Source organism: Otolemur garnettii, unplaced genomic scaffold (genome assembly GCF_000181295.1).
Source record: "Otolemur garnettii isolate 467f Iridium unplaced genomic scaffold, OtoGar3 scaffold00014, whole genome shotgun sequence".
Lineage (NCBI taxonomy): Eukaryota > Metazoa > Chordata > Mammalia > Primates > Galagidae > Otolemur > Otolemur garnettii.
The window spans coordinates 26,925,905-26,932,930 of NW_003852409.1; positions in this window are offsets into that span (position 1 = coordinate 26,925,905).

The following is a 7,026-nucleotide window of genomic DNA, read 5'->3' on the forward strand; positions in this document are numbered from 1 at the left end:
TATCCCCCTGGGTAGAGTGCCATGGCATCATGCTCACAGCAACCTCCAACTCCTGGGCTCAAGCGAGTCTCCTGCCTCAGCCTCCCAAGTAGCTGGGACTACAGGCGCCCACCACAACACCTGGCCAGTTTTTGGTTGCAGCCATCATTGTTGTTTGGCGGGCCCGGGCTGGGGATTCGAACCCGCCACCTTAAGTGTATGTGGCTGGCGCCTTAGCCGCTTGAGTCACAGGCACCGAGCTGGGCACTTTTTCATATTTATTGGCTATTTGAATGTATGCTTTTTTCTTTTCTTTTCTTTTTTTTTTTTTTTGAGATAGAGGCTCAAGCTGTCCCCCTGGGTAAAGTGCTGTGGCATCACAGGTCATAGCAACCTCCAACTCCTGGGCTCAAGAGAGTCTCCTGCCTCAGCCTCCCAAGTAGCTGGGACTATAGGTGCCCGCCACAATGCCTGGCTAATTTTTTTTTTTTTTGCAGCCAGCATTGTTGTTTGGCAGGCCCAGGCTGGATTCGAACCCGCCACCTTAGGTGTATGTGGCTGGCGCCTTAGCCACTTGAGCCACAGGTGCCAAGCCTCTTTTTTCTTTTTTTGAGACAGTCTCCCTCTGTCACCTCCAATGGAATGCTGTGGCATAATAGCTCACAGCAACCTCAAACTCTTGGGTTCAAGCGATCCTCTTGCCTCAGTCTCCTGAGTAGCTGGGACTATAGGCACCTGCCAAAATTCCCAGCTATTTTTATTTCACTCTTGCTCAGGCTAGTCTTGAACTCCGAGCTCAAGCAGTTCACCCACATCAGCCTGATGTCTGCATTTTTCAAGTTCCCAGACAAGATTTTGGCCCAGTTCTCAACTAGATTGTCTGTCTTTTTCTTATTGATTTGTGGAGTTCTTTGTACATACTGGTTATAAATCTTTTCTTGGGTAAATGCATTGTAAGTGGTCTCAGTTTGTGGCTTGCTTTTTCACTCTTCGTGATATATTTTGATGAACAGAAGTTCTTAATTTTAATGAAGTGCTATGTATCAATCTTTTCTCTTTGTGGTTAAAGTTTTGCATTCAAGAAATCTTTGTTTACCCTACCATCATATTTTCTTCTAGAAGTTTTGGGGTTTTATCTTTTACATTTAGATCTGAGTAAATTATCTTCCCCTCTGAATTTTATGACACCCTAAGCCCAACTCTTCTTTCTCCTCCCATATACAAAGCCCCCTGATGCCCCATTACCTTTCCTCCTACACTGTCCAGCTGCTGAGGGGAAGGTTCGTCTTTCTCTCAGAGATAGGGTTGGTGGACACATCCCAGTTGGAGATGCCAACCGGGCTGGGAGCCCTTACAGCTGCACCTGCAGCCAAGTTCAGGCTAGGAACCTCTCAGGGACAGGCCAAGGCTGTTTCTCTTCAAAAAGACGCTCCTTCCCTGCTCCAACCTGAGGCTGTAGTCAGGGCTCCTCCTAGGGTGTGTAGCATCCCGGACACATATTTTTTACAGTCTGTTTATATAAATAATTTGAGTTACTCAAAATTGGCAAGTCAATATCATTCTTGTGGCCCAATCTCCTGAGATTCTGCAAAAGAAATTCCATGTTGGCTGGTGAGAATGGTCTGTTTGCAGACCGCCTTCCTCAGAATCCATCAGCTCATATAGAGACGAGTCCTTGAAGCTCCTCAGGGCTTTCAGTTAAGGGAGGAATGGACCCTAGGGCCCGTGCAGGTGAAGCCCAAGCTCAGGGTGCCTCCAACCCCAGACAACACAAGCAGCCTAGACAGTCCCAGCCACTGGAGAGGGCTTAGGAAATTTCCAGGCACCCCAAAGCACGGGGATCTACTGAAGAGCAGGGTCTCTGCGTAACTCTGGGTAGGGTCACACCAGAGTGTGATCAGAGGCCCTGAGAGCCCCTCTCTGTTCGAGCTTCACTCCAGTTTCCTATCTCAGGTCCTTCAGCTCCTCTTCCTTTGGATTCTGTGTCTCCTGAAGGCCCCACTCTCTGGCTGAATTCTTGGTCTACTGGCTTTCAGCATAATTGTGCTGGGTGAAGTCACAGCCTTATTTCCTTTTTGCCCTTGCTTAAATGGGACATCCTCTCCTCGATCTCTGACCTGACTTTCTCCAAACGTCCCTCCCTCTCCATCTCATGTTCTCCTCCTTACTTCCCTTTCATTCTCCATCACTCTCTTTCTCCTCCTACCTTCTTTCCCTCTTATTTATCTCTCTTGCTTTCCCTCTATTCTCCTCCCTCTCCCCCTCACAGCAGCTCACACACTCTCTCACACACACTCTTATACACACCCTTTGAGCCCTGAAGCCCTCAGAGCTCTCTCGGCTCAGCCCCTCTCCTGGGCAGGCAGGTGGGCGTTCAGACCATATGTGGTGCCAGGAACAAGTAGGAGCTGGTGACGTGGTGTGGCAGGCTGCTCACCATTTGTTCTCACCTAGTCTTCATGCTGATAACATGTTGGGGCATCTCCATGCTTTAACCCTCTTGCTTCCAGTTGCACAGTCTTGAGGAAAAGACAGAGGGAAAAGAGGCTGGGAGAGCCTTTGGGATTCTCTCATTTGTTCATGGAGTCACTCAGCAGCTGCTCACTGGGCCCTAACCTGTCCTCTTCAGGGCTGGGCTGGGCTCAGGGGAGGAGGGGTGAGACAGGCTTGGTCAGCCTGAGAGGAAAGCTCTTAGTCCATTGAGGGAGACACCCAGCAAATGGTTCTAATCCAGCCTGCTGCAGGTGGTAGGGAGAGGCGGAGCGGGAGCCAGAGCACCCAGAGGCACCTAACCCAGCTTCAGGGCCGGCGAGGCGTGACCAGAACTGAGTTGTGAGGGTGAACATGAAGGTCAAGTAGGAGCTAATTGGGAAAAGAAGGGGGACTGACATTCCAGGCAAAGAGAACAGCAGGTAGAAAGACAAAGGCCTAAGGGACCCTGGTGTAGCCAGGAAACTGTGTTCAAAAAGGCTTTGGCTGTGAGAGAGAGAAAGAAAGAGAGTGAATTTGGAGTGGGGCTGGAGGGTATGTTAAGAAATGAGGCTAGAGACGAAGGCAAGGGCCAGTTGCACTCATGACCTCGAGTGCTGACCTGAGTAGGCAGACTTTATCCTGAAGGTGAGAGCTTTGAAAATGCTGTTAACCAGAGAGCAACAGAGTCAGATTTGTGTTTAGAAAAGTCCTCATGAGGCTAGGTGCAGTGGTTCCTGTCTGTAATCATAGCACTCTGGGAGGCCAAGGCAGATGGATTGCTTGAGCTCAGGAGTTTGAGATCAGCTTGAGCAAGAGCTAAAAATTCTACTAAAAATAGAAAACTTAACCAGGCATGGTGGCACAGGCCTGTAGTCCAGGCTACTAGGGAGGCTGAAGCAAGAGGATAGCTTGAGCCCAAGAGTTTGAGGTTTCTATGAGCTACAATGCCATGACACTCTACCTAGGGTAACAAAGAGAGACTCTGCCTCCAGAAAAAAAAAAAGAAAAACAAAAACAAAAACAAAGAAAGATTCCCATGACTTTAGGGTGGAAGAGGAATAGGAAGAGGAGAGGAGGGTGGCAGGGAGGCCAGAAGAAGCCCCTGCCCCCTTCTGTGGGGACCGTGGTATCCCTTTCCTTCAGCCTCTGCCTCCACTCAGGCCTGTGTACAGGGGCCAGCTAATTACTGATGCACATGTCTTCTCCAAGGAGACCATCAGCTGAGGCCTAGAGGGCAGCTCCAAGCTGGGCTTTCCTGGTCCCTAAATGCTGCCACATCTGTCAGGTTTCAGAGCCTGTCCTGACCAGGGTGGGGTGGTGCAGGAGGTGAACAGGAGGCCCCACCTGGCAGGTGGGGCCCAGGGGTAGTCTTGCTGTAATCCATCTGGTGCCCGTGTGTCTGGGGTAAGCTCCAAAGCTACAGTTCCTCCCATGCTCAGCTTTTGGGCTGCTGGCAGAGAGCTTGGTAGGAAAGGCTCAACATCTGGATCATGAGTGACAAGAGGACCTGGCTCCTATTCTGCACTGTCACCTGGCTGTGTGTGCCTGGACAAGCCACTGCATCTCTGAGATTCTAGCATTTACTTGGGAGGTTCACATAAGATAATTTAAGCATTTTGTAGAAAGTCAGATACTTGGCTCGGCGCCTATAGCTCAACCGGCTAAGGCGCCAACCATGTACACCTAAGGTGGTGGGTTCGAATCCCCAGCCTGGACCCACCAAACAACAATGATGGCTGCAACCAAAAAATAGCCTGGTGTTGTGGCGGGCGCCTGTGGTCCCAGCTACTTGGGAGGTGGAGGCAGGAGACTCGCTTGAGCCCAGGAGTTGGAGGTTGCTGTGAGCTGTAATGCCACGGCACTCTACCCAGGGGGACAGCTTGAGGCTTTGTCTCAAAAAAAAAAGAAAGTCAGATACTTGTAGGCACAGAGTGAATAAAGCTTTAATTGTCATCTTCATATTCTCCCATGGCCCTGATTCGAATTCTACTAGTGATGTTGGGCAAGTTACCCTCAGTGGGACTCAGTTTCTTCATCTGTAAAATGGAAATAATGCCAGCATGTGTTGTGGGAAATTGTGAGTTAACTCAGGTAAAGGGCTCACAATAGTGCCTGGTATATATGGTAAACATACTGTAGTATCTTCTCACTTGAGTTTCTCACAAGGATTTTATTATTTCTGATTTGGACTTTACCACTGAAGCCAGGACTCCTTAAAGAGTGCCTTGAGAACCTGCTTAGGTCCAAGAAGCTCCCTGCCTCCATGTAATACAGCAATTTTAATAATAAAACGTGCTGGCAACCATTGGCAGAGGACTTACTAAGTGCCAGATGCTGAGCTTTATAGAGGAGCTGTGGTTCTGCTATGTGTAAACTGGCCATTTCACTTCCTGGCTCCGTGGCTGTCAGCTTCAATTAATGCTGCCCCTTCCTCTTCCCAAAATTGATGGCAGCTAGAATGCAGCAGGAATTTAGTGCACAGCTTTGGGCTTTGGCCCCAGGCCTCAGGACACCCCCTTAGGGGGCCCCAGACCTCTTGCCTTCCCACTGTCCTGGTCCTGAGATCCCAGTGTGCCTTGACCCAAGTGCCTAGCTTGTCTTAGAAAGTACCAAAGGGCTGAGTCCAGCAGTGCCCACTGAATGGTCCCCTCTCTGCACCTCCAGGCCAGGCTTTCTCCAACTTTTATTTCCTGCCCTTTTGTCCAAGCTGGAGTTCTAGACACCATCTCAACTCGTTTTGGCTGGTCCATAGTGTGAGCCAGACTTACTGCTGTTTCCCTTACCACAGGGCATGAGGTGAGGATTTCACAGTCAATTCTACCAAAGCTATTTGGGGACTGAGATGTGGATTTTGTTCAGTGAATTGTTTAGCTGAGCTTCACACCTGTGACAGCCATAAGTCACTTCTAGTTTGGAGTAGGCCGTTCATGTTCTGATACCTTCTCCGTGCCAGAGAGGGATGCCGGGGAAGCACACTGAAATCACTGCTTCTCACTGACGAGCAGACAAATTACTGGATTTTCTTAGGTGGATGATGTAAGCAAACTTCACTTCCCTGCAGGAAGAGCCAAGAGCAAAATTATTTCTCCTCTTCCAACAATTCCATATGATGCTTCCAGGTCTGGCAAAAGTATTCCCACTGTTTAGAACCACCGAGTAATAGCTTTCCAAGAGAATTCTAATGTAGCATTTCATTTAATCCACAGACGACCCCATCAGGAAGAGAGTGCGTATCCTTCCCAGGCAAGGAACTGGGGGCCTAGGGCTCCACTCAGATCACAGCTGGGGAAAGGCAGAGCTGGGATTAAACTTCACCTGCAGTGGAAGTTCACATTAGTTTCACTGCACCATGTTGACCTCTAAGAACTCCTCTGCTCCCTAATTACTGTGATCTTTCCCTATTGAGATTCTAACTTCTGCTGGAAGGAATATTTGTCTTCAGGAAGGAAGATCCCTCTGTCTGAACAGCCTTGATTCCAGATGGTCGAATAGTCTCAAAAATGATCGGCATCCATTTTCCCCCCAAATCTGTATTTTTATTTTTCACTAAGGTAATACATTTCTATTTTTAACAATTCAAACACTGCTGCAACATTTAAAAAATGAAAGTCACAGGTATTCTCCTCCCCCTAAATAACAGCTGCTAAGAATATGGGACATATTCTTTCAGTCTTTTCCCATGCAAATATTAATAACACACACAAATATTATAAAAATTGCTAGAATTATGAAATCAAATATGTTATATACCTTTAAAAAACTCAACACTACATTGAAGGTAGTGTTGATCCATATAACCTGCCCATTCTTTTTAATAGGTACGTGGTAACCAGAATATGGGGGCACCACAATTTTCCTTGCCCCCTCCAGATGGGCGGCTGCCATTTTTCACTTGCAAAAAACATTTCTAGAAGGATTCTTGATCCCTGTCCCACCATACCATGTGCTCCTCACTCAAAGTACTTAGCATAATCTCAAGGAAGGATTTCCAAGAATGGCTGTTTAAGGCTGGGCTCAGTGGCTAATGCTTGTAATCCTCTGGGAGGCCGAGGCAGGTGGATTGCCTGAGCTCATGGGTTGGAGACCAGGCTGAGCAAGAGTGAGATCTTGTCTCTAAAAATAGCTGGGCATTGTGGTGGGCGCCTATAGTCCCAGCTACTTGGGAGGCTGAGGCAAGAGAGTGGCTTAACCCCAAGAATTTGTGGTTGCTGTGAGCTGTGATGCCATGGCACTCTACCAAGTGAGACTCTGTTTCAAAACAAAGAAAAAAAAGAATGGCTGTTCAACATCTCTCTACTAAGTCCTGTGATTTCTAAGGGAACCCAAAGGATCATGTCCTGTGTTCCCGAGAACATCTCAGGGCCTAGTTCAGTGCCTGCTATGTAATAGACCTCAATAGATCATTTTGTATGAGTAACTGCAGAGATAAATTACTGACTGGATCTGAACATACTCATGTTCATGTCTGTAGGGCACGTGCCTGGAAGGGGAAATACTGGGTCAAAGGATGTGCATATTGGAAATGTTTCCTCCAGCCAGCGAAGCTGCTCTCTAGAAAGGAGTGAACCAAAGTGA